Source organism: Cuculus canorus, chromosome 1, assembly GCF_017976375.1.
Source record: "Cuculus canorus isolate bCucCan1 chromosome 1, bCucCan1.pri, whole genome shotgun sequence".
NCBI classification, from domain to species: Eukaryota; Metazoa; Chordata; class Aves; order Cuculiformes; family Cuculidae; genus Cuculus; species Cuculus canorus.
Window position 1 is genome coordinate 177,436,508 of NC_071401.1, and position 26,962 is coordinate 177,463,469.

Below are 26,962 nucleotides of genomic sequence, written 5' to 3' on the forward strand. Positions count from 1 at the left end.
AATGTAACACCATTTCATCAGTGTCTCCTGAAAGGTCATAAATATTTTTAACTAGTTTGCAAAATGACTACAGTTATTCAAGTTTTGCGGGCATACTTTCTGAGCATTCAGCCATCTAATGAAACATAGCTAAAAAGTTATGTCAGGACTTTCTAAGAGATACTAGATAGTTTATTCATACATAAAATTAGGTAATACTTTCAAAAAGCAGCCTCTTTCCAAAGAACACATCTTGGATGTAAAGCCCCTCTTCTTCATATTTTTGGAACTGTCTTAAATCTATGAATTTGCTGTGTAAAGCCCTCCGTATCTAAGGATCTCTGACTGAAGGAGGAAAGGCATGTGCAGAAATGTCTGCAATGTTGGGACTGCTTGAGTTAGGAAACTCATTAATTCAATAGCAATAAAGGTTTAGATGCTTGCTATCGAGAGATAATAGTCTGTGCCGTAGTTACTTTGAGCATTGCATGCTAATGACAATTTTGGTTTAATTTCCAAGATAATAAAAATAAAGTAGTGCATTTAAATGTCTGACCAATACAACTCTTGTGCTTCTCATAGACAAATAATTATGCCTGATCTCTGTTTTGCCTTTCTTCCTAAATACACATTCAGCAGCATATATGACTATACAGATAGTCTCATACGCAGATATGTATATAAACACAATTGAAGAACATCATCTTCCATTTTTACATCTCAAAGCAAGGTCATGACTGCCATGATTCTGAAGAGAGGACTATATTCACCTGTATAGAATATAAATAATGTTGAAAATAATAGTTATGACATGCTTTACTAAAGTGCAATTACATCACCTGAGTGAAAGGGTAAAAATGTTATTTCCACTGCCATCACAGACTTGCCTTATCACTGGGAAACTGCCTGATCCAAACAGGCATTTGAAAACTTATCACTCTCCTTTCACAGTGATTTTAGGAAAAATAATTTGAAAAAAATAAGGTATTTCCAACACAGTTTCTATTGTTTGTGCAGGTTTTTTATCAGCTCTTAAAAAAGCTGGCTTTGTCAAACGCCTCATTTGACAACATGATCTTTTGTACTAGTGGAACCCTGATAGCTGTGTATTAATGACACTCCACACTTACCTTGTTGCAGATTGCCAAGCGAAGGGCCGATTTCAAGAACATCTTTGCCCTGTCAAGCACTTACCTACCTAAGAAGTGTTGGTGAAACCAGTTTGTCCTCTACTTCAGTATAGACTAAGCAATAAAGGGCTCTGCTGCCTGCTCCTGAAGACTAGACTACAAATGAGGGGAAAACAAAGTCTCCCGTATGTTTTTCTTATGTATTTTATGATGGTTAAAATTCACTTAAGAAGACTCACTTCTGATTTTTATGTACAAGATACAAGGAAATCCAGCACATGATCATGTTTGTATAACATAATCTTAACATATTTATGAATGCAATGCCCATAAATGTAAGCTGCTATTGAAGTGAACATTCTTATTTTAGTACACTTGGGCTGCTGTTTGCATTATGTTCCCTTACTTCCATTTGTGCTTGCCAGTCTCAGTCCTCTATACTTTCCAAATTAAAATAACTTCTCCCTTTGCTGGAATCTCTATTAACTACTTTTCATTAGTCTCCTTGGTATTGTATTGCTTTAAAAAAATCTCATGCAGATTAATCTGATATGACATTGAATTATACTAATGCAATGAAAGGCCTGAATATAACCAATCGTGTATGCTGTAGAATATAAATTGCTATATGCAAAGTATTTCCACCAGACTCACTTTTAGTAGATGAAATCTTATTATATACAACCTGAGTGTGTTCTCATTTTAAGCAGGGTATTTGCATTGCTGTTAACAAAGCAAGAATAAAATTATTATCTCTCAGTTTTTCAGTGATTTAGAATATGATGAAATATTTTTTAAAAGGTTCCATTTCACAACAGACATTCAAGAAAATCCCAACCTTTGGAGGTCTTAAATAGGACTTTGTTTTTGCTGACATAAACATCAGTTCTTAATGTGGATTTGAGCATTTGGCTAATTTAAAATTTATTTTTAAACTGCTGAGAGGTTTGTATGTGGAAACAGCTGCTGAGCATGGCCCTGTAGCTACCTTTAGCAATGTTTTATTATCTTGACTAAGCTCATAATGGTGATTCTCTGCTCTACCACTGACATCTTAATGGCTGCCTCACCAATACTGATGTTGTAGGAAGTATATGGGACTGACTTTTACATCTATAATGATATGGTAATGTGAGCCATTACGATGTCAGTGGTGGTTTATTGGCATTATGGTTTAGGATTATGAGGGTATTACAATGCCGTTGCAAACAAATACTGCTGATTTTAAAATAAGCAGATGAAACACAGAAAAGTGCCAAAATAGTTGTGTTATTAAATTCACAATAGCATGATAGTGTTTGCTTAAGGCAGGCACTACCCTAAAATTCATCTATTATCTGCATAATTCAGCAATGCATACTGTGCAGTCATCTGTTGGAGATTCCACAGCATCAGGCAGAAATAACAAATGACCCACGGTAAACACATTTGCCCATTTTGTGCATTATAGAGTTCAGCCTAATTTTAGACTGTATCAGCTGGAGGATCAGAGCCTGCAGTCAGGAACTGTCTGATACCAGGGAGCATACCTCTGAATTTCCAAAGCCAACAGCATATAAAACAAAATGGTCATTTTTTTCATCTTTTTTTCCCCCCCCTCATTTTCCAGTTCCAAGAGGGGGATGGTTAGAAGCAGAAATAGGAAACAGCAGAAATCAGACAACTTTGTCTCATAAGAACTTTGGTAGATCAAAACAGCAGATTTGTGAACAAGAACTCAGGTTAGATTGCGAACTGAGCTGAAATTCACATATGAACTTGAGGTTTCCAGAAGTGGGTTTTGAAAAGTATTTGAGAAAAGTCTGTTCCCATGGAGTCCCTGTTTACATGCTGCATTGCACTTTCTTACCTAAACTCTTCTCAGGAAAGAAAATGAAAAAGAACAATTTTCAACTGACTTGATGCTAAGTACTTTGATTAATACTTGGAGGAAATTTGGAGCACGCATACTAAAGAACTGCTAAGAAAAGGTCAAAGAAGTAAATTTTACACTGATTTAATGTGTTCTGAGGGTAATGGTCACTTTTGTCTCATAAGAACATAGCAGCTTCATCTCCATAAGCAAATACTGTAGCACATTAGGAATAGATCTATAAAGAAAATGAATTGGTGCTCTTGAGCCACCATCCATACTATTCACATTTTTGAGCTTTACTGCAGGTTGATTTGGATCAGATTCTTCTGGTCTTAAGGACTGTACACTGGTTAATGGTTGGAGAGTATCATGTATACTTCTGGAGTGCATCCTCTGATTTAGTTCAATCTGCAATAAATTCAGTTTGTGTTTGTGTGTGATAGCTCTGCACAAAGTCATTCACAGTTAAGCAGGGATAACTGATCCGAGCTAAACACTAATGGAGATCCACCAAGTGAGTTCCATGCTCCTGGTCTCGTCCTACAAAACTTAATTTTTTTTGTGACTCTGACTCTTCTCTCTCTCAGTGGCTTCATACCTCTGGCAGTAGATAGCTTTATGGGAAATCAGAGCTGATGGAACTATCTCAGCCCTGGATTAGTTCTGCAGAATGCTCCAAATGCAGCAGGAGTGAAGATAGCAAGAGACAGCAATCATAAGTATATACTGTGATGTACAGAACAAGGAGCAGAGGATTCAGATGAACATTTGGTGTTGAACCTAACTCCCTGTTATCAATGACCTTACAAAGTTCTCAATAATCCTGCTGTAGAACTAATCCTTGCATGTTGGAAATACCTGAGATACTGATCTCCATTGCTTTTACTCAGAGGTGGTACCAGAAATTCACTCCCTTCATAGTTAGAAGCTTTTTATTTTCTGTATGAAGTTTATTCAGGACTGTATGTAGCTACTTGTTCCTAAGTAAACCTATGTCTGTCGAAATCTTGTTTCTCTCAGAAGATTTTACAGAGAAGAACCATGTCGTGTCTCAGCCTTGCAACAGCAGACTGCCAAAGCCAGGCTTCTTCGTAAACCATCAAAAGGTAGACTGTCTGTCCTTTGATTACCTTTTTACTGTTGAGCCCAGCAGGATGAATTTCCCTTCCTGGACCTTATGCCTGTTGGAAATATTGGTATATCCTCAGATTACTCTTGTGTCTTTTTATTGCTGTAATATGCTGGCACTTCACAGTCATCATGCATTTACCTAGTATATCCAGATCTTTCTTTTTTCTCTTATTTCTAACAGGAGTGGTCCCAGCTTTCAACAGGAACTTTTTCTGTAATAGAGTATCTTTACAGGCATGACCTTTCACTTCTATTATTAAATTCCCGCTATTACTTAAGTCTTCAAGGTTGTGCAGTCTCTGCAATATGGCACTGCGCTCTGGACCTCTTCTGCAAAGGATGTCTCAGCAAGTTATCAGAGTGTGCACTTTTTTTCCTCTGCCTTGTTTATACATGAAATTCCCTCCCCACCATGAACTCCTGGAGTTCATTTTCCACTACAAATAGTATCATCTCTCCTTCAGCTATTTAGGTATGCAATGTAGAAATCTCATATTAATGTCCATCTTTTAATCTCTAATAAATAAGTTTCCATTTGACACTGTAGCTTTTAATCCCCTGAAGATATTTGCTAACTGTGTTTAATCTCTCTGGAAAACATACAAGAGTTTAACATGTAAACTGCTAAGCAGATATTAACTAGTTGAACTATTTTCAATCAAGTGAAGTGAGATGCAGTATGGAAACATGAGGCTTGTGCATGGATCTCCAGTTCTAGCTGTATATTAGAGGAAATATACAGTCTTCCAGTTAATAAAGGCAGCAGCGGACATTTTACCACTGAAATTCTTTTGGTATCCAGAAGATCTGAAGAATCTAGAGGCCTCAAAAACCAGTAGTACTTTGTGGGAACCCTGGTCTGAGGGTGAAGCAGGTGATGAAGAAGGTTTTTGCATCATTCACCCATTCTGTCTGGGTCATCTCAGGTTCTGCTTGTCCTTTAAATTAGATATGCTTTCCCAGCTTTTGATTTGGTATATTGAAAGTATTTCCAAATGACTTACTACAAAGGAAGTAGCAACAACAATAAATCCCCCAAAGAATACATAACATTACTTTTATATGAAGCTCACCCTGATTATATTAAAGATGTAACAGTTCTTCCAGGGCTCAGAGTTACAGTAAGGCAAATAACTGCAGAGTTTTAAGGGTTTTGCTCAGATGAAAAAAGGAACAGGTCAACAGGAATTTGTTGATTCTTAATGTTCTAAGCTGTTGACTATTTTTAGGTTGACTACTTCGAGGTAACAGTCTTCACAAATAGTTTACCACCAACAGAATTTTTTTGTCAGTAATAAAGAAAAAGTAGTGTTCAGTGCAGGCTTTACCCAAAGGAAAATTAACAACAGGTATTGACTCAATCAGGATAGAGAAGACCGATATAGGTAAAAGGATGTTCCACTCAAATCACAAAATTTTTTGTGGTGGCTTTAGTGAGATATGAGGGTGTTGGCTGCAGGATCGCTCTGGAGATTTTTCTGCTTATGTCTTTGCAGCCTTGTTTAAATATCTATTTAATCCTAGGAGGGAGTTTGTGAGATAGCACTGAGAAGTTAGTTTTCACTATTAAACCTGTTTGTACTACAATATGATTGGAAATTAACCTTCAACATAGGAGATATTGAAAATGTCTGTGAGCAGACATCACCCTTCCCTTGTGTGCCATGTTTATCTCTTCATACCCTGCAGTGTATTTCAGTTCTTTAGAAGTGCAAACTCAGAACCTTTGTAGACACTTCACATATACAGTTCCTTCTACAGCATTTAGAAGGAATTTTTCTTGATCACCTTTTGCAAACTCCTCAGAAGCTCTGATTTATTTGTAGATGGACACAATCCCATGACAACCTGAACACTTCTGTAATAATACTGTGGCAGTGAAGGTTACTAATAAAGAAGATTATGGTAAGAAAGGAAGACTCTTCATTTATACTTTTCTGGAGGCAAGAAGATATTGGACCTATGGGGCCAATGGAACTGGACTAATACCTGCTTCTTGAGGATGGCACAAAGATTTTTCAGACCGATGGCTGCGGATGTGCTGTCACAGTTGCCACAAATCCAAGGAATGGAAGTTCAGGACAACTGCAAATTCTGAAAAGTGAAAATTGTAGTTATTGAGAGGAATTAGGCTAAAGGAGCAGCAGAAGGAGAATATGCATCATTGTTCAGAAAAGTGGGAACCTAGGAGTCTTCTTTCTGGTCAAGAGGTGGAAAATAAACCTTAAAAAAAAATGCCCATTGCCTCTTTGTAGTGTTAGATTAGCAATTGTGGCACTCCTAACAATCCATTTGTAAAAACATTTATGTAACAACCCTCCAGGCAAGATGTACAGAAGTGGCAGAGGGGGATGCCAGCAAAACTGAAAAGAAAGCCTGAGAGGCTAAAAGAGGAAACCTACTGAGTGGCATAATAATCCTGGCATGTAGATACATATGCATAGCTCCTCATCAGATCTTTCTCTTTGCCTCCATCTCAGCAAGGGGTAGCTAGTTATCTCACCCACTGACCTGTGTCTATCAGCAGGCTGCTCGGCACAGTCATCCAGGAAACTAATTCTTCTCTACCGGGAGAGGTGGAAATGCTATGAGAGGCTGCATGACACAATCAAATAAAATGGACAAGCAGAGGTAAAAGCCTGTCTGTAATGTCTAGAAAAGCCTTCACTGGTTTTTTCAGTCCTTGTATCCAGCTGAGAGCAAACAGCCTGAGCTCTGCCAGCTCAGCTGGGGGCAGCGATCAACAGAAATTGCCAAACAAAGAGCAAGGGACACGGAGGAGTGTACCAGCTTGCTTTAACGTGGCCTGTACTTCTGGGGTGTTAGAACCCTGCCATTCTACTTGTTTCTCAGGGAAATAACACTCTGAGCTTACAATCTCCATTCAAAACCCCAAACTGTCACTAGCATGCAACCACATTTTCACGAGCATCTTTTACAGCTGGAAGTATCGCTAGATTACTCTGCAGACCCATTGACAAGACATTGAACCTAGCTTTTTCAAGGAAAGTAAATTCCTCTAAAAAACCACCCAACGTATCTCTTTTTCCAGACTGAGATGGAGAGGAGAAGTTCAGTCATTTCAAACTTCTATTGTTTTAGCAGATCTGCTCAGATTGCCAATGGCAGCTTCCAGGACTCCACAAGCCTCGCCAAAAGCATCTAGCCTGGGAAACTATCAGCTCATATTGCATATCAGCAGGCCACAATAAAGCCATTGGACACTAAAAATTTGCTGTAACTACCAGATTGGATTAAATTCCAACTAGTGACCTAAAGGTCAAATGCCTTATCACTCCTCAAGAGGAGTGTTGTTCTTATTACTCCAATGGTGACTGTGTACATAATCGTATTCTCACATAGATAAGCATGCACAAATAAATCAAGAGATAAAAGTACAGGGACAGCATCCTGCTTCATCAGTGGGGGGTAGGATGTCCTGAGTTAGACCACTGGTGCAGCAGAGAAAGCCAGAAGTGCCTCTCTAGTAGCCGTGCATCTCAAACACAGTGTTATTCCACTGAAAGAAGAAATGCTGTCCTGTAAGTTAAAATAAAAGGTTTCCTGTAACTTAAAATAAAAGATTATTCCCACAACAACAACAAAAAAATACTGTGGTTTTTTTTTAGAAATATTGTATAACTGGAAATGAAAAAAATCTCCACATTCCATAAAACCTGGCATATTGCAGAACGACTATGAAGCATGTTGTTTGCTTTTGTTGTTATTATTGTTTAGAAAGTCATGTTTTTGACAAGGCAAAACTAAGAGTAACATTGTGCCTGAGCGATTATGCTGGGGTATTTCTGAAAAATTGCAGTAAGAAGATGGAGCATAAGACAGGAAAGATACATTCAGTTAAAGTTATTGCTCCAGTCCTATCTGCCTCTTCTGAAAGATGGATTCAGAAAGAAATACAAACCACAGAATCTCTGTAGAGAAACTTGGAGCCAGGACCAAAAGATAAAGGATGGTATGACTGTAGCACCTAGGATGACCTTGGCCATTTGTATGCTGTCTTTGCAAGAGCAACCAGGAAATCAGAGAGCCTGTTACCTGGGGCTGCCAGACCCTAACACAACCAAAGGAGAGATGCAGAGGTCAGGCTGTGATGGTAGGTACTTTGCTTGGGCATAGCAGTTTTCTCTCTCCATTAATGTGGATCTTTCAAAACCTTCCAGAACCAGGATACTTAATTCTGTATAATTCTAATATGGATTGACTTTCTAAATCCCTCAAGATTAGCAGTGTTGCTAATCTTCAAAGGAAAATCCTTTTATATTTGACTTCTGAAAGCCTTTAAGAGAGTATTTTGAGATGTAGTTGTTGTTACATTAAGACTATCCTGAAAAAATATATCAACTTGGTTGAGATAGCTAAGCATTTTGTCTTGCTTATGGTTTGCACTTATATAATCGTGGACTGCAGTCTGCTTCATAGAATGGTTAGGGCCCTTCATTTAAGACTGTTTATTTCTTGTATCAGTGATCTTTCCTTGTATATTTTCCTTTAGTGCATTCAGACACCTCTGGTCTTTTAGTCTTTAGTTTGATAGAGACTGCTGAGAAATAATTTGTTGTCATTGGTGAGCAGGGCTTTGTGAGACATGTCTCAGAAACAGCAGACCTAGAAGGACATGAGCTTTCTGTACTTCTATATATTTCTTCTGTACTAAACAGGTATTTCATGCTGTCTTTGATTGCTGCAGATTTGACTCACTCACCTGTGTGATCTCTTGCAGGCCTATGCTCCTATATTCCCAGAAACACACAAACGTTTAAACGTCTGCTTCATGCCTGAAACAAGTAAGTGCTTCCTGTCCCTCTCATTTTAACATATTAATCCTGAGTCTATCAATACACCAATCCCATAAGCCAAATGGCTAAGAATTCAGATTCTTGGTCTGTGCTGTGTCAAAATTCCTAACTACGTGATCCTTATATTTTCTTCTTCTTTTTTTTTTTTTAGAGAGAAAAATAAGTAGAAGAAATTATTGAAATGAGAAATTCAGATATTGAATGTGTTGAATTGCTTGAAAGGTTACGTTTCTCTTTGTTGTGGCTACATATATTAAGAAGATTTGCTGCTGGAGAACATCTATGCTGGAAGTCTGGTTGCTGATAGACAGCAGTAGTTTTTCTCCACAGCAATTTAAGGAAGAATAATTAACTCCGAAAGGCTCAGAATTTAAACAGTGTGTCTAGAGTGCAGCTGGAGGGAGCAGAATAGGCAGCAGACCCAGACCTATATTTTATAGATGTTTTCCAACACTTTATATTTATTTTACTCTTCTATATAACTGTGATCAGATAGGTTTTGGACAGAACCAAATAAGACATTGTCATGAACAGCATCACACCGTGCTCCAGGACAGAAACTTCTTTGGAGAGGGAGAGAAGGACAGAGCTCCTTTGTTTGAGAGACGCTTTTGACAACCAAAGGTTTACACAGACACACATACTCAGGAAGCCGTAAGCAGCCCTCTGCTGCCAGTTCAGTGACTCAGCATGCCAAAGAGCAGGGAAATGCTAGGGTCTGGCAAAATACTTCTTCCAGGGAATCAAATCAGAGATACCTCTTCTATTTGATCTCTGTACTTTTTCTGCATCACAGAGTTTTCATATAGATAGTGGGTCGGATTGCATCACAGAAAAATCAGATTACATTGTAAAAGTCAAGGCTGCCTAAATATATAGTTATCATTTGTATTTAGGTGAAATTATTAAAGATGGTTTAAATCTAGCAAAGGCCCAAGAAGTGGGGTTTTGCAGCTGCCATTCACGATGGCACATTCTTGCCATTTGAGAAATAAAGTTTGCATTCCTAATTTTATTTCTCCTTTGATGAGACACTCTCACTGACTGATCAGCTATACCCGTGGAGATCATTCTGTCAAAACATTTGTTCATGATCTGGCAGCTCTAACAAGCAAGTCCAATGACTGAATGGAGCAGGGGAGCTGTGCTAAATGGTTGAATCTCTCTCATGTCTGAATGACATTTGGCAAACACTGCCACATTCTCTTATTGATGTGCTTACTAACTTCATTGAATGTTATTGGAAAAGATACATGCTCACTGAAGAATGACAGGAGACATATCTCATTTAAAGCAGAGCCCTTGCTCTTGTGCATGTTGTAATACATTTCTTCTTGCAGCCAAGAGCCACAGGCTGGCCCATGTTTCCTATACTTGTGAACTATGACTGGGTTTCTCCAGTAACACGTTGTTTAAAGCTATATCTTACTCTTTTTCCTTGCTCTTTCTTTTCTTGCACTTCAGTTTACGAATTACAAATTTTATTTGATTTCAGTGCTATTTGTTTTCAGGAGAAGGGGCAGAGATTTCTGTGTAATGTTCTCCAATTTATATGAGCAGAATCTTACTGGATTGGCTTTAATTTTCATGCTAATGGTTTGCTATGCCGAGGCATTATAAAATGACAACTCATTCATGGGAGGCCCATCTTTGCCTGCCATCATACAGTCCCTGTCTCCTCTGAGATGGCCTATGAGCTCTCTCCCACTCTTGGGTCTGATAAGCCAAATGGCCGTGGCCACTAATACCATGGTTTGTGGAATACCTATGATTTGTAAGCCCAGTAGGCTCAGGTAGATTGCAGGATAAGAAATGGGAGACTCTGTCAGCTAGGATCCCTGTGGTCCTTGGGGTCTACCTTCTCCCTTTCCACAGCTGGCAGGCAGGAGGAAAGCAACCATAGCTTCAGCTCTGCTTTCTGGGGTTACTTTTATTTGCTGTCATTACAGTTATTTGCTGCCATTACCATGCAGAGACAGGTATGTGAATCTTGGGTGAGCTGGTGTCATGCCAGGAATTGTGATATCCCCCAAAGCAGGGCATCTCCGGGAACCAAATCTTGCTCCTGGCTGTGCAGAAATCTCAGTCCCCAGAGATCCCCAGAGGTTGTATAAAATGTGGGAGAGGCACATTGCTAAACTCCATTTTTCTGAACAAAAATTTTCATCCTAGAAATGAGCTCAAAGGAAGCTGGTAGAAATAAATACAATGAGTACACAGGCAAGTATGGTGTTAGACTGTCACTGGGAACCTGTGTTCCTGCAGAGCTGATTCCTCTTTCTGATATTAAGGGTCTCAAATCTTGTCTGTATATTGACTTATTCATTAATAGTTTGTGTGTATGAATAATTCACCATCTACATACCATATCTCTACTTTAAATGCATTACAAAGCATATATTAGACAGAGATTGACCTCTACTGTGGTTAACATTAAGATTTATTGTTCCAGGAAGCTCCAGATATATTGACTTGAATCAAAGCCTAGAGGTTCAATTAAAGTTGATACTGTATTAACAAAAGGCCACAAGTCACATTTCTTCTGTACTCTGCTTTGTGAAGGATGTCAGTTCCCTTTCTTTAATTTTTCTTCCACTGAGGCTGAAGTGTAACTGTAATCATAAGCTGCTTGCCTAGCTCAGCCTTGCCTTCCTGTATTATTTAGCTGCCTCTGGGATCTTTGCTAAATCATTATTAATGGGATGTCTTGCTCTAGCCTGAAAATAACATTTGTGTTTTCTTCTACACTAATAAATGTTTTTCTTTCTAAATCCATTATTTTGGTGTAATGTGGCAGATTCTTCACCTTTTTCACTTTAACCCAGAAGCAAGCCCACCTGAAAAAAAATTTCCTACCTCGGTGTGCTAGAATGGAATGGGATTGCTAACAGTAAGGCAGGAGTGGGAGTGGGGACAAAACACTTTGAATTTCTTCCTTTTTTGTCCCTAAGTTGAAAGTAAATAAGGAAAGAAGATTTCACAGACAGGCTGGGACAGTATGACCTCCTCTCTAGCTGCTGCATCTGAAAATGTTCCCATTTATCCAGCGATTATTAGTGTGACCTTCTTATCCCTTTTCTGTTTCTTTTAGAAAAAATGCTCTGGTATCTTTGCACCATCACCATGTGCTGCACGTTTCACTGCTAAGCAACAATAAGCAGTGCTCAGCCTGGGCACTGTGTACAAACTTTCACTTTCATCTCCAAAGCAGAGCAACTTTCAGTTCATATCGTTGAACCTGTTCCTTGATGGATGTGCTTCTCAGGTGGAGGAGTGTGGGAAACCAACACTTAAATTTGTGTGTCTGTGCACTTCAGCCTTCCCTAATTAGACATGCACACACATCCTCCCACCCATGCGCCAGTGTTGAAGGAGTATTAAGCACCAGAGTAATATCTGAAGAACAAAGGTGGTCCTGGATTGAGAATGTGAACGGTCATGGAAAGAGTAATTATGAAAATCAAAGAGGAGAGCAACGTAAAGGTTGTTCCTTTTTTTTTCAATATATCAACTTGGAGATTACATGAGGCTTGTTCAATAGGAAATGGATAGAGCAGGATCTTTACATTTTGAGTGGTAGCAGGGAGGTTGTAAAATCCACAGTTGCTAAACAGCTAAGAAACAGATGTTTCTTAGTGCATGGATGTAAATCTCATCTGAGATAATTTAGTCCTACCTGTGAAACGTACAAAAACGGGGGTAAGGAGTGGTGTTTTCATGGCAAATAGATGTTTTTCTTCTTGAAGAATCTACTGGAAAAGGTCACTCAATGACTTGAATCTTCCCAGCTTTATTTCTAGCACGATAGCATTTCCTCTGATTTAGATTCTGAATCTTTACATTTATTAAAAAACAGAAAGGTCATGGAGAAGAAAATGAAAGTGACTCTCCAGAGAGATTGCCACAGCCTCAGACTCTGCCACCTGATATTGATCAGAGACTCCAACATAAAGGGGGAGCACGTCCTGCATTGCAGGAGACCAAAGTAAAGCAAACATGATTCAAATATCTCTTTGACCAGGCTGATGACTTCTTACTCCGCTATGAATCCAAAGATATGCTGTGAACAATGTCGTCCAGGTAAAAGGTAAACAGAAGTTCATACTAGCTAACAGAAGTGGGATTGTTGCTGTAAATACGAGTTAGTTATCCCCATGAGGTCACTCACCATTACACTTAGCTAGGGTGCCTGAACCTATTAACAGATCTTACTCAAAGTTCAGATTCTGACTCTCAGTGGGAACTGGTGTAAGATCCTTTCTATGGGACTTTAAGGGAAAATTCAGCTTCTTGCCCAATATAAAGCAAGTCGGAAAAATCCCAGTACCGGCAGGACAGACTCCTGATAATGAAGGGTGTCTGATATATTGCTGTTGTAATGGATGGCTCCAAGCGATGTGTACTCAGACTGCTTTTAAGGATCTGGTTTAATTGCTTCATCTTGCACTCAGCTTGTGGTATATGTGGCATTCCCCTGACTGTAAAGAACTAGCAGTGGATAACTGCAAACCATAGGCCATTATCTATAGCTTTTCTTCAAGATGAGACTCTGCTTGGCAGATGGGACTTTTGAACGCATTCTTTCTCTTCTGGCCATGATGAGTCCTCAGGGAGCATGTGCTTGCACTGCCTCAGCTAGGATTTAAAGGTGTGCTATGGTTCTTGCTAACTACATTTAACTAAGATGTTCTAAAAACCTGTCCTTCAAAAAGCAATGCCCCTTAATGCAGGTGAGACTGGTGCATACTCTTGCTAACAGAGGAGGCTGCACAGTAAGTGTCCTGCTCCTCTCCTTCTCTTGAAAAATGTGAATACTTTAGCATTTGGCTTATTCTTCAAAATACGAATTCCCATAATTTAACTCGTTGTGCCAGTACTTTAGATCTGATCAGAAATATCCCAGAAAGCATGGCTTATGAGTGGCACAATGCTAGATCTGCAAGAGCAGCGTATCTAGTTTTACTTCAAGGGCAATAGTCTGTTTTGCAAACCACTTTTCTAGTAGTAGATCAATGATATTTTTTCTGTTCTTAGTAATAATTAAGGTTAACATTTTAGGAGAAAACAGAAAGGTAAACGATAAAGCCCTGATTAGTTCCTTCAAATAGGCAGTTGCATTGGTAGTTTCAAAGTCATTGCCACAGTCATGTCTGGCTGAAGTGCGCTGTGAAGCTTTCCTGTGCTCAATTTTTAGATTAAAGTAAGAGATTACTCCCACTGAAATCAAGACACAGGTATAATTTCAGGTACCTGTTACCTATGCAGCAAGTAGTATTCACCAAAAAATCATTCTTTTGTCACGACCAAATCCTTGTGCTTTGCAAACCCTGCTTCTAACAAGCCTTTGGCACTACACACACCGGAGGCTGTCTAATGAGTAACTAACATTGCTCCACATTCCCATATAGAGCTCTGATTTGGTTGCTGACCTCAGCACAGGGTCTGATGTACCGGTGTGGGCCTGAGGCCATGGTGGCTCATGCAGAGCATGTTGATTTTATTAGAAGCAACAAGTACATTAATATTCATTTACCCTTGACTGGGTGGGCTTGCCGTGGTGGTGTACAATCTCAGTTTAAAACGTGGTTGATAGGGATGTACCTTGTTGACCTGTGAAGGCAAAATAATGTTTGTCTAGCAGGATGTGTCTAGCAGGTGTATTAACCTTTGCCAGTCCCTTTACAGAAAGAGTGAGCCATAACCTCCTGCTCTAAATGGGCTGCTGGGCTTCGTGATTCCTGTATAAGCAGAGAACCCCAGGGGCAGGGATTCTAACGATGCCCCAGTTGTGCATGGGTCAGATACGCAGATGAAAAAAGATGCACTACCTCCAGAACTACTGGCAAGCTAAAAGCTTTAAAAAACAATATTACAGGTTTGTTTTTTCTTTTCCTAGGCTCTGGAAAACTTGGGGTTGGAAGATCTCTGAACTAAAATTGTTTTATAGCGTTTTTTGTTAGACTTTTCTCTACACATTTTTTTTGCAATTCTTTACTGAGACTTTTGAAACAAGCAAGCTATTAGAGACTTTTCTTCTTTGTTTATAATGGAAATGCTCACTGACCCTTGACTATAGGGGTGCTTTTGCACTGTTCTAATAAATGCCAGGCACATCTAATGTATATGCGATCCAGGAATGCTCTGGCTTCTTGCCAGCACACTACTTTATGTCTGGTATCTAATCCTGCTGTGGCAAAACCAGTCAGGGAATTAGACATACTGTGAGCAGTTTTTCATTTTAGTTCGTATGTGTGTTTCCGAAATGCTATTTGTCTCTACATTTTAATTGTTTCAGATATTTGAGAGCAATATGGTTACTTAGCTCCTCTTTTTCTTTTTTTTTCTTTTTTTTTTTTCTTTCTAAGGCTTTTTAGTACTCTTCAGTTCTCTGCTAGAAATTAGCAGGAAATCTTGTGAAAGATATGGCAAAGAATGTCTGTGAGCTCCTGCCTTCAGTAAAACCCATGGGAATTTTGGAACCATCTTTCATAGGGCCAGAATTCTCTGTGGGATTTCTCTGTCCTCTTTGATAAGCTTTTGAAATCATTGTAGCTTAGTATTTCTTTCCACCTGTGGGATATGCCATATAACTTAGGGTGAGACAGTCTAAATGGCTGATGTCGCTCCATCCCCATTTCCTGGTTGTAGGCTGTGCTCTGCCGTTCATTCCCAAATAAACAGACAAGAAAAGAGAAAATCCCCCCGTCTCCTCCAGGTTTCTGACAGTTTAGTGAGCTGAATGGATTTACTGAGGTGTCGAGAAGGACCAGGGCCATAAAGATAAGAGGTGGAGGAACAGCAAGTGGGGGAGCAGGCTCACACTCTGAGAGGCATCTAGCCACTACAGCAGTTCCATTGCCCTTTGAAACAATATCCTCAGATGCTTCCTGTAAGTCAAGGCGTTTTCATATCTCTTAACTCTTTCACTTGTGTAAGGAGTATCTGGATGCCCTTGGCTTTTTGCACATGAGCTTTGTGCAAAAAAAGGTGCCCTGCTCCTCTTGGATCTCCTCTGAGCTGCAGCATCCCTTGAGGTGGGCAATCCAAAAGCTGGTGTCACTGCTGCCCCTTCGCAGTTCAGTGAGTCTGCCTCCTTTCTCTGACATGCCAGAAATGCCCAGCACTATGTAAACCAAGTATCTGTGAAGGGGCCGCGAGGAGGCCTGTTCATTTAGTACAATCAAGATTCATCTGGACTTCAAGAGGAGCCATGCCTTGAATCTGGTTGAATTTCACCCTTTTGCTGTCACCTCACCTTCCTTCCCTCACCTCATAACTGGGCTCATACCTATCAGGGTCTTTGATTCTAAGGGATTTATTTTTACAATATTCTTTTTAACCACTTACCTGCTTTTGTGAATGTTTTACCAATGCTGAACATGTTTCTGACGTGGCTGGGAATGTTCCGACATGTTGATATTTGCAGTGTTTTCCTTTGAGATAAGGAAGAGTTGACAGTTGTTACCAGCATCTAGAGATCTGTAAGTTTCTTTAGCCTATCTGTAGTTTCATCTACAACAGTACAGATAAAATAGTGTTAAATCAACATATATAAATATACCTTCCCCTCTTAGAATTCACAACTGTCATAATGACCTCAGCCTTGGACCTCTGTTGAAGTTTAATGGCCAGTTGGGGTTAATGGTGCAATGAGTTCCACCTCAGGCTATTAACACTCTGAGGCAGTCATTAATTCTCACAAAACGTTCAGGGTCTTTGTTGCTGTTGCTTAAATGATGTTCAAATGCCTGTGAATATTTACACCCCTGCTGTGGATGTAAGCGGTGCAACACATGCACAGTATTTCAGGTGTCTCACTGTTCAAAAAAGTTTGTGTAGATGGTAGTAATCACTACTCCTTTACCCTGTATGGTTGTTTAATTCTTCAATCAAAACCACATGATGCTTACAATAAATGGAATGGGAGCTACTGGCCATCCCCCTGACCAAATGTGGGAAGCTGGAGGGACATTTAAACTGGCACCTGTTTTGTCCAAAGCCTTGCTCCTGTTGTTATCCTGTGTGTTGCCTCTGCTGTTTATAGGGTCCTTTGTTTGCCATTCTGCTTCTACAATGTTATATTCAGTGTGTGATTATGTACCATGCTTGGAGATGACATTTTAGTGTGTATCCATATGCCTTCATTCTTTAAATGTTGTTCTGGAAGCTCTTTGTATTACATTATCCTTTTTTGCTTGTATTTTTTAAAAAAATTGAGAATGTCCGTATAGAAGTAGGTAGACTTCCTAGAGTGTTTTCCTATAGTAACTGTACATACTCTTTAACAAATTTTCCCTAGTAAGTCATGTTTCTTCTCCAATTTGTTCTTTACTGATATCACTAACAGTATCATCAAGAACAGCACATATTTTAGGCCCAGTTAACTTTATTCTCATTCTGAATCTACTACGTAGGCTTCCTTGTGACTCAATCAAGTCACTTAAACTGTATTTAAGGAAAAGATGTTATTTCTTTCCCTTCGAGGGCCATGTAGACACTGGGATCTATTAACATTTTTAAAAGTTCAGATGCCATGTAACCTTAAGATATGCCTTCATGCTGAAAACTTAATTAATTTTCCCAGCTGTACCAGTTTACCTAATGAAAATATTATCTCAATCTGCAAACTTGTCCTGCCTATGACATCAGACCATCTCAACTATAATAAAGTACCTGTATCTATAGTGTAGCTGAAATAGGTGTTTATTGTGGGTAATATAGACACATAAACCAAGGATCAAAGAGCACGTGGAAAAATGCACTCTATTTTTGTCTGAGGTGAGTGGTATGTAGAAAAAACATTTTGTAGTCCTGTTGATGTTCTGATAAAACCCTCTAGTTGCCTAAATAAACCCAGATCCTGAGCTGATGAACATGATACAAATACTTAGAAAGAAGAGAAAGGAAAATGGAGTTTTTAATGTACTGTGAAATAAAGTTTTAAAGGAAAAAAACCACTTCAAAATAAAAAAGGTAGTGATAGTAGCAGAAATAGTAATCTTCTTCCAAGGGCCAGCATGAATACTACGGAAAGGGGCTGTACCATGAAAAAGAGTCTTTTCTAGACATTTTGTTCCGCATGAATCCTTGGAGCATGACTCCCTAGAACAAAGTCTGCCGTGACAGATAGGAAGAGCTTTAAACTGCAGAAGACAGTGCATGAGAAGAAGGAGGAATACTGGGGAGACAGCTGTAGTACCGTCACCTTCTTTCAGTACAAAGAAAGTAAAATCAAGTCAGTGAGGATATATTGAAGCTAAAGGAACATCAGATAGCAGAAAACACAGGGGAAAAAATACCTGCAAATCCCAATGACTGGATAGATGATGAATCAGTGCAAATACTGTTCTTAACCTAGCTAGGAAACCAGGTGAAGTGAGTAGGCAATAACAGATGTAACAAAGCATCCTGCACTTGAAGATGTTAGAATTAGGCTTATTGGTGCATGACATGAAACAGGATATTGGAGGGATAACAGAAACATGATAGAATACTAATTGCAACTGGAGTGCAAGTACTGCAGGGTGTACACTGTGAAAGGAAAGCGTAAGAAATGGCTGCGCTAGTGTGGTAGCATTATATAGTAAGAATATGGCTGGCAGTAAAGAAATGTTAATTAATAGTATGGATGAGAGAGGAGCACTTTGTGTCAATGTGTCTTAGGAAAGGGTTCTGAAAGAGACTGTAGAGGGAAAGGGGTTGGGCTCTGCAGTGAACATTGGAACTGAGATTGCTTTAGTTCTGTGAGAGAGATAAGCTATCAGGGGACTGTATCATTACAGGAGACTTTAAATTTCACAGTCATAGACTTGAGAACAAATGCTATATCCGTGGTAGAATACAGTAATCTCTCAGAGAGGAAGTTGAAAAATGTCCTTTTTCAAGGAGTAGTGAAACTTAGAAATGATTAAAATATTTTAAGTTAGTGATGGACAAGTAGCAAAGATATTATACAGAAAGTAATAGAGAAAATAATATTCTCTCAAGTGTTAACAATACTGACTAAATTTCAATTTAAATGAAATGGCAGTATATACAATCACAAGTTGGTAGTTAAGGCTTTTAACTGGGCAGACTGAATCATAGCAGAGCAGACTGAAGAGTAAGGGCACTGAATTGGGGTAGAGTGCTGGTCTGAAATTCATATTCTCACTCAAGAGAACTCCAGACTTTGCTGGATAAATAACTCAATTAAATAGGCTATTGAGATCTGCCAGAGAATCTTCAAGAATCAAATCAGAACTTGGAGGACTGAAAGTGAAAGTTCAGAATATGAATTGCAAATATTTGGGATGGTTTAGACCTTGAGAAATCAGACAAAAGGGGTATGGATTCTTCAGCCATAAAGAATAAAGGCAAAAAAGAGAAGGAAAAGGAAAAGGAGAAAAATAAGGATGCTTTTTAAAAATGCTTTAGAAGTGGGCCCCAAACCAAGCAATACTTTGCCCCTGCTGCTGAAGACAAGTAGGTGAAACACAGATGCAATAGCAGGACTGTTTATGGGGAACAGGATTATGAAAATTGGAAATGGTTCCACACAGTTTGGATTAGAACTCATCAAATTGCCCAACTCATCAATATACCCACCAGAATGGAGGGTAGTAAGTGTGATACCTTCAGGTAAAAAAAATGTGTTAAGAGACAAACCTAGCAACCATAGACTAGTCATTCTGATATGTAGGATTTTAGGGAAAATGGGAGTAAGAAGATATGCTAAAATACATTGTCAGCTTACTAAAGGGAACCAAGTTTCAGGCTTTTTCAGCAACTGAAGAAGCAAAGGAAAACACAGTAACACAGTTGCAACCACCTACCTATTCTTCAGTAAAATATTTCATTTAATTGCAAGGTATTCTGTGAGATGAGTATTAATACAACGAACCTTCCGAAGAGCAGACAGTGATGGATTATGCTGAAAGGGAAAGTAGTGCTCCTGAGCAAGGTTCCAAATGATGTTCTTTAAATACTTTTATTAGTGATCAAGAAGTGGATGTGCACTAATTAAATTTGTTGAAGCTACAAAATTGAGAAGCACCCACCCATATCAGCAGGGCAAATTCAGTAGGAATCTAGTTAACTTGAGGCCCACAACAATAGGATGAGATTAGTTGAACTAGGACAAAATCCAAGGTCATGCTTTTAAGAAACAATAACAAGAATGTTTTCTACCCATGGGAATCGGAAAGAAAAAAAATGAAAAAAAAAGGTGGATTTGTATTTTTCAGTCATAGGATGTATCTGAGCCATTGATGTGAAAAAAAAGAGAAATCATACACTAGGCAGCAGCAGGACTATTTCCAGTAGAGAAGGGGAAGCACTGAGGCACTGTAATATGATACTTTGAGTCACTGTGCACATTTTTGGTCACCTACATTTAAGAAAGAAAAATTTCAACAAAGAAATGCAGAAAAGTGCTGTGTCACAATACAAAAGGAAAAGAGAGCTTACCACACAGGGGCTTCTGTTGGGTTTGGTTAGTCAAAAATCAGAGGAAATATGTAGGATTACTGCCTGTCAATGCATCGAGGTGGTAAAAACTGAGGAAGAGAGATCTATTTAGCTGAAAGAACAATGCTGAGCCTCACACAAAAGCCCAGGAATAAATTCATACTAGAAATTAAAAGAGGGCTACTGCTTACCAGTGCAGATTGTAGTGGACAATATCCTTTTTTAAATATGGAGCTTGATAAATTTAGATGATGATTATGCAGGTTGCTAGGAATATCAAAGGACTGGATCTGTGACTGAGGAAGGCCCTACCAGCTCATCCCTGGCTTTCCTAAATTTCTAAAGTGAGTGAATTCTGCACTTGGGATGTGGTCATTGGACCTGAGGGAAAAAAAACTTTTAGAGCTTAGTTTAATTGAGCTTAGTTTAAGCCACAATATTTGCACACAGGACTAAAACTTGCTTATGTTGTTCTGGAGAAACCACATGCTGAAATTCCTCTGTGCAGGGCTGAAGTCAGAAGAATTACTCCATTAGAAACCATACTTTCTGTCTGTATATCCCCTCGTGTTCAAATGGAGTGCAGAGCACTGTTTCCTAGCAACTACTAAGGACCGCTGGCTTTATAAATAAATCTCTGCCAGGATATCACAGAAACCACAATAAATGGGAAACATTTAGTAGTCAGAAGGCTTTCTACTTCCTCCACTTTCTGGTCTGCACAGAAAAGTCTTTTCAAGAATTAGATAATATCAGCTTTTCTTTGTAAGTGAACTGAATTGAAAGCCTTGTTCAGGTGGCTTGTTTTTCAGCTCCCCTTGGGTACGTGTCCTCATGTCCATGAATGATCCCTCTTTAAGACGTCAGTTACTTGGTTTTCTCAAAGACAAAATTATTTGGAACTTCATTCAAAAAAAAGAAAATTAAAATCAGATAAAGAAGGAAAAAAAACTCCAAAGAGTCCTGGGAAGAAGGGGAGTGGTAGTAGTCAATCAAAGCTTGCAGACGCAACTCTTTCCTTCTATGCAGTAAATCAGCTCCCAGTGTTGTAGTTATCTATAAAATTTAAATAATATCTGATTGGTAGCAACCTTCAGTTATTTTGGTTTTGTTTTCACTTTTAACAATTTCTACTAATTTCTGTTTATTCATCCTCCCTATTTTACAATCTTCCAGCGGTTTGTGATGCAGCTAACAGGCTGAACTGGGAGCTTCCATGTTGTTAGTACATTGGAAAATCCCATTTTCCTTTTGTGCAAAGCACAGAAGAGATGCTTTCCCTGTCCAGCAGCACTTTCATCAGGGACCTGTTTCAAAAGCATACCAGAGGTTTTGTCACTCTGGTAACACTGGGGTTACAAAATGAAAGTGCTAAGAAGCCCTCTGTAATACATAAGGAGAGAAAAAAGCCTCTCCTAGTGCATTTAACAATAAATATTAGTGAAGGGCTCATTAAATAAGCAATTAATATTTTAGTCTATACTATGATGGTTATATATTTCAGCAGCCTGATGGGACAATCTAACTTCTATCTTGCAGAACAGCACTGCTTATTTAATTTCTAGAACAGAGTGGTGTTCATTGTAAAATCACAGCATCAGCTAGAGAATGTTCTAAATGTAATCTTTTCAAGAACACTAGAAGAACAGAAACAGTAGGTGAGTTAAAGGTTAGTTTCAGAAGGGGAGTACCCAGGACACTAAACTTTGTGACTGATGGTAACATTTCACAGATCTGATGCTTAGACTGCGAGCTCTTAAACTGTGAAATAGCTTATATATCACAATGAAAAAAAAAAAAGCCATGCAAGTTTGTGGTGCCATAGAAATAGTAAGCCTCTGAGCTTGAAGTAAAATTAGGAAGGGCTAACATTTTGTTTTTCTTTTTTTTTCCTCTCTTTTTTAGAAACATTTTAGAAGATTCTTTTTCACAGGACTGATTATATTCTATTGTAATTAGTAAGGCATTGTTGTAGACTCACAAGATATTTCCTCTTTTACTTGTACTGTTTATAATTTCAACTGAATCACTCTATTCAGATGTGGGTTTGTGTTTCACTAGCATCTCAGATTATTTGCCTTTTTTGTTGTTGAGTTCTTTTGAAGAAGATGTGTTTATATCCCCATTGTTCAATCAACAAAGTATGCAATTACAAATCTTCTGGTGTGTTTAGCAAATCTTTTCAGTGTACGATTTACCACCTGTGGCTTTTCTTCGTCTCTGAAAAATGCTGTTAACTTAAATGGCCTATTTCTAATTGCAGTGGGTTTAATTGCTTGGATACACGAGGGTCTGTGTTGGCTACTGTTGATTTCTGGACATGTTCAGAAAAAATGGGTGTCTGTGTACAGATGTTTCTAGCAGGGGCAGCAATTTTACTGCACATTTCTCCTTAATAGCAATGGATGTCAGAAGGTTTACGATAACATTCCTTGAATTATTGCCCTCCTGAGAAGAATTTCCATTCCAGACCATCTCTATGGGAGATCTCTATAAAGATGCTACCCCGCCATATTTTTCCTGCTTGGTACTCTGCTTGAAATGTGTGCTGTCACTGGAAAACCCTGTCTTGAGCCAAGAGTGCTACCACTGGTTTCAGAAAAGGGTTTGACAGTGGCATGTGTGTCAATACTTCTTTATTTTAAGAAGGGAGAGGAAATATCATTCAAAAGGAAGGAGGTCTTGTAAAACTGAAGGACCTGAAAGCATGTTCTGTTGAAAACTGTGTCTATATATTGTGATTTTTTTTTTTTTCTGGTTAATATATGGTGTCATCATTACCCATAGAGTCGTGTTACTAATTCACAAACATTTTGAGAACTGAATACTTATGAGGCCTCAGTGTTTCACCATTTTTAGCACAGTTGTTCCTTTGCCCAAAATCCTCTAGGAAATGTACTATTTACTGTTCACTATTCATCTTTCTATTGCTTAAAAAGCTTCTCATCCAGTTAGGGAATAAAATAAGTAGCCTGTGATGCAGGACACAGCAATCCTTACAGCGGATGGCTGAAATGAATAGCTTCAAACAAGCCATGTGCAGAAAATTATTTCTCTAAGCAACTATGCAAATATTTATCAACTATGAGGCCTCCAGGGCACACATTATCTTTTTTTCCCCCCTATTTATTAATCATCTACTACAATGGGATTGCAAACCTTGTAAAGTTCTTTATGCATTAATATAGTAAAAATATAAAATAACAGAGAATAACAAATGCTATTTAAGAAATGTGTATTGGATAGTAGAGAACTCAGAAATGGAAATAAAGCTATAATAGAAAAGCATTTCCTGCAAGTAGGTTTACTTCATAATAAAAACATTGCCAAATCCTTCCTGCTTTACTCACATGAGTCCTCAAGCTGAAGAAAATCTTCTAATGCAGATTATAAGCTTTTACTCCATAGACTGGGAATTTGTATTTTAACAAACAAGAGTGGAGTCTACAAAACAGTGAGCTGTGTGAAACGAGCTCCAGGAGGTATTTTTAATGATCATGAAAGAGAGAAAATGTTTCACAACACAGACCTAAAACCTTTGAAATGTCTTTCGGTTTTATATTATAACTCTAAGTTTTGATTTTTGTCCAGCCATTAATGTTCAATTACTATAAGGATAAGAGAAGCAAAAACCTATTTAAAAATATTTTTCTGGATAAATCTTCTAACACACAAGGGAGCCTACTACTTAATTTGGACTTGCATTGTAACTACTCACACATAATATACATTGACCACTGGAGATTTCTTATACATTCATCTTGCAATTACAAATGTTAATAGCTAACAATATTTAATGAATTAGATATCTCCTGTAATTTTTAAGCTGTCATAGTTCTATTGCATTTGTTCACGTCTTTGCAGCAAGATAAAAAATATTATTTTACATTTTTTCTGTAAAATTCCAAGTCCTTGTTGACTTGAAACTGTGGGGAAATTTTGTAATCGGAGATGGCAAGCATAATCAATAAGGCTTTTACGATTCTTCCAGAGGGCCAACAACCCCCAAATGAAGATATTTTAATATAATCACTTAAAAGGCAATTAACGTCAACCTTTGCCTTGGCAGTCCCCTGCCCTTCCCAAGGAACCTATGGCATGTCAGCCTTGCCCTAATTCTGTTCTGTGGAGGCAATGCTCAGAGTTCTCCGTTTCTTTTCTTTCAGATGTTTGAGTAGAAGACAGCTAACATCTGTGGTAGAGAACATTAACGTCAAGATCTTGAGGCTTTCTAGGTCTGGCAGAGGTCTGGTTTTCAAGCTTTCCCCACTCCATCCAATTGTGAGACAAAGTCCCAAGAGATTTCATTAAGTCATTTTTTTTGAGTGAGGTGGGTTTATGCTCTCACCACTGCTGCCCCTACAAAGAAAATGTTAACTGCACAAGATCTCCAGGCACAGCATTCCCTGCTTCCTGCTTCTGCATAGAAGTGGCAAAATTCAAATCTATCCCTTTTTTAAGGGCAGGAGGTGAAAAAACAAAGCAAATATCACTTCAGAGCAGACTTCAAATTCACTTGTATGCAGCACAAAGGCAGGGTTGGAAAGAGGAAAGATGTAGAGGTTTTTTCCAGTGCAATCCTAGTCCCACTAAAAATGATGGAAATCTGACTGGCTTCAAGACTCGTTGAACGTGGGCATACTGAAGAGCAATTAAAACTCAATATTTTTTGCAGAAGATGATCTTGCCCTGAAGCCAGCAAACAAACCGAACAGAGGCTAGTAAATCCTCCTCTGGATGGCAATGGGTCTCTGCTTATCAGCCATTCAGGATTCCTGTTTATCAGCACCAGATTGCTCCTGGACTCTTGTTTCTGCTTGTTAGTATCTGATCAGAGGCTGCCTTTGTCCAGCTTTAATTACGCATGAAAACCAAACAAGCAGACAATACTGGATAGAATTTCTTCCATTATTCTAAAAAAGGGTTGTATAATTTTGCAGAACAAGAGAAAGAACATTTACTACCTTACTGTCAAACATAAGAAATACAACCAGGTTTGGCCATAAAAATAGGTCTCTCTGTGCCTTTTTTTACCTTTTTTCTTGTTGCTGCAGTTTCTGGTTTTAATAATCTCCTGGTGAGGCAGATAAAGAGCTAATTCTATTAATGTTGTTATCAAAATCTGTAAGGTAACTGAAGCTTCTAATTTAGTGATTTATTATCCTAAGAAAGGTAGGTAGAGTGTGTCTTTCATGTTCCAGCACGTGTAATCAGTGCTGGAAGAGCATTAGACTTCTAAGGAGGAAACTTCTTACTTAATATTTCTACTTGGATAAAAGTCTTGATCAAACAAGTGAAGTATCTTTTTCTTTGACCGATCACTTTCAAACAATAAAGAATCCAAGTAACAAATTTATATAAGCATGGGCTCTGCTGACATCTACTTGTGTTGATACAAGTGTCTGCACATTTCAGAGAGGTCAGAAATGTGTTAGATCTAGAAAATACTGCTAACTCTTAAAAATGGATCACGTCTCACCATGTTCTCAAGCTCCCCAGCCTGAAGCAGGATTAGCAGAACAAAATCCAAATCTCCTTTGTACATGCCTTTCAATCCTCTCACATCAGGCATTTGCTAATATAACTCTGCTGATTTTACAAATGTACATCAGTATTATCATAGGAAACATTGGAGCATACCTAACTGATAGCTGTACAGGGCACATCCTGAGGGAAGAAGCAAGCTCCAGAGGCTTTGAAAATCTTTTCTTTAAACTTCAGTTTTATGGTTAGAACATGCAAAGGTCCAAAGATTTTGCCAGATATTGCTAATTAGGCACTATAGTCTACAAGAAAGTCATTTGGTTTGAATGTTTTGGTTACGCATGGACAGGTGTGCAATCAGGTCAGAACTACTTTAGCACAGTACTGTGGAGATTAGTCAGATACAACTGTTATTTGTAAAGTATGTACAGTGCCCGCCAGGTTGCAGGAAAAAAACTCTGATGGCAGTTGCTAAGGTCATAAATTGGATGTTATCAATGCTTGGCGTTTCCTCTGGGTTTGGGGAAAAGTTCAGAAATGTTGAGATACTAGCGTAATCACAAATATAATCACTGACATCACCCCCAGACACTGACTAGCTGCAGAATCATCTTTTTCTGTGCTTTTGTTGTATCAGGAAACTGCACAAAATCCACCCAAATCTGTGGCACTTCCAACATGTGTTGGTACAGATGTTGGTTGACCAATTGAGTTGCTTAAAATGCACATGGGCACACTAAATCTTTGTTTGTCAGTAAGGAGTAGATTAAAAAGTCAGATTTTATAGGGTTAATTCTCTGGATAGAAGGATGTTATTGACTGGTTTTATATATGTCTATAATTCATACAAGAGATGCCTCAGAGTTTGGATATGCTGTACATACTTGAATCCAATCTATGTCAATTGAAGGAGATGTGAAATATGATCCCCACTATTTGTGGCCACTAAAAGGCCACTTTTTATAAACCCACTGACGTAAGTTTCTACTTTTCTTCAATTGGCCTGCCTTAACATTACCTTTCAAAATCACAGTTTTCTAAATTAGCTCCCAACATTCTCCTCAAAAAACCTGTGTGGTAGTATTTTGAAAATATAGTAATGTAGTGATCACAGCTGT

General features: G+C 38.5%; 1 long non-coding RNA gene across 2 annotated transcripts in view; it reads left to right on the top strand.

The window, feature by feature from the left end:
- LOC128851009 (uncharacterized) overlaps nucleotides 1-26,962 on the top strand; it is a 91,280-nt gene that overhangs the window by 11,434 nt on the left and 52,884 nt on the right. Inside the window, exons 1-3 of one of the 2 annotated variants that reach the window (XR_008448298.1) lie at nucleotides 1,128-1,294; nucleotides 8,837-8,900; nucleotides 9,064-11,536. This is a non-coding gene — a long non-coding RNA (uncharacterized LOC128851009). Of the gene's footprint in view, nucleotides 1-1,127; nucleotides 1,295-8,836; nucleotides 8,901-9,063; nucleotides 11,537-26,962 lie in introns of those variants that run through there. The other variant, XR_008448297.1, reaches the window with a different exon arrangement.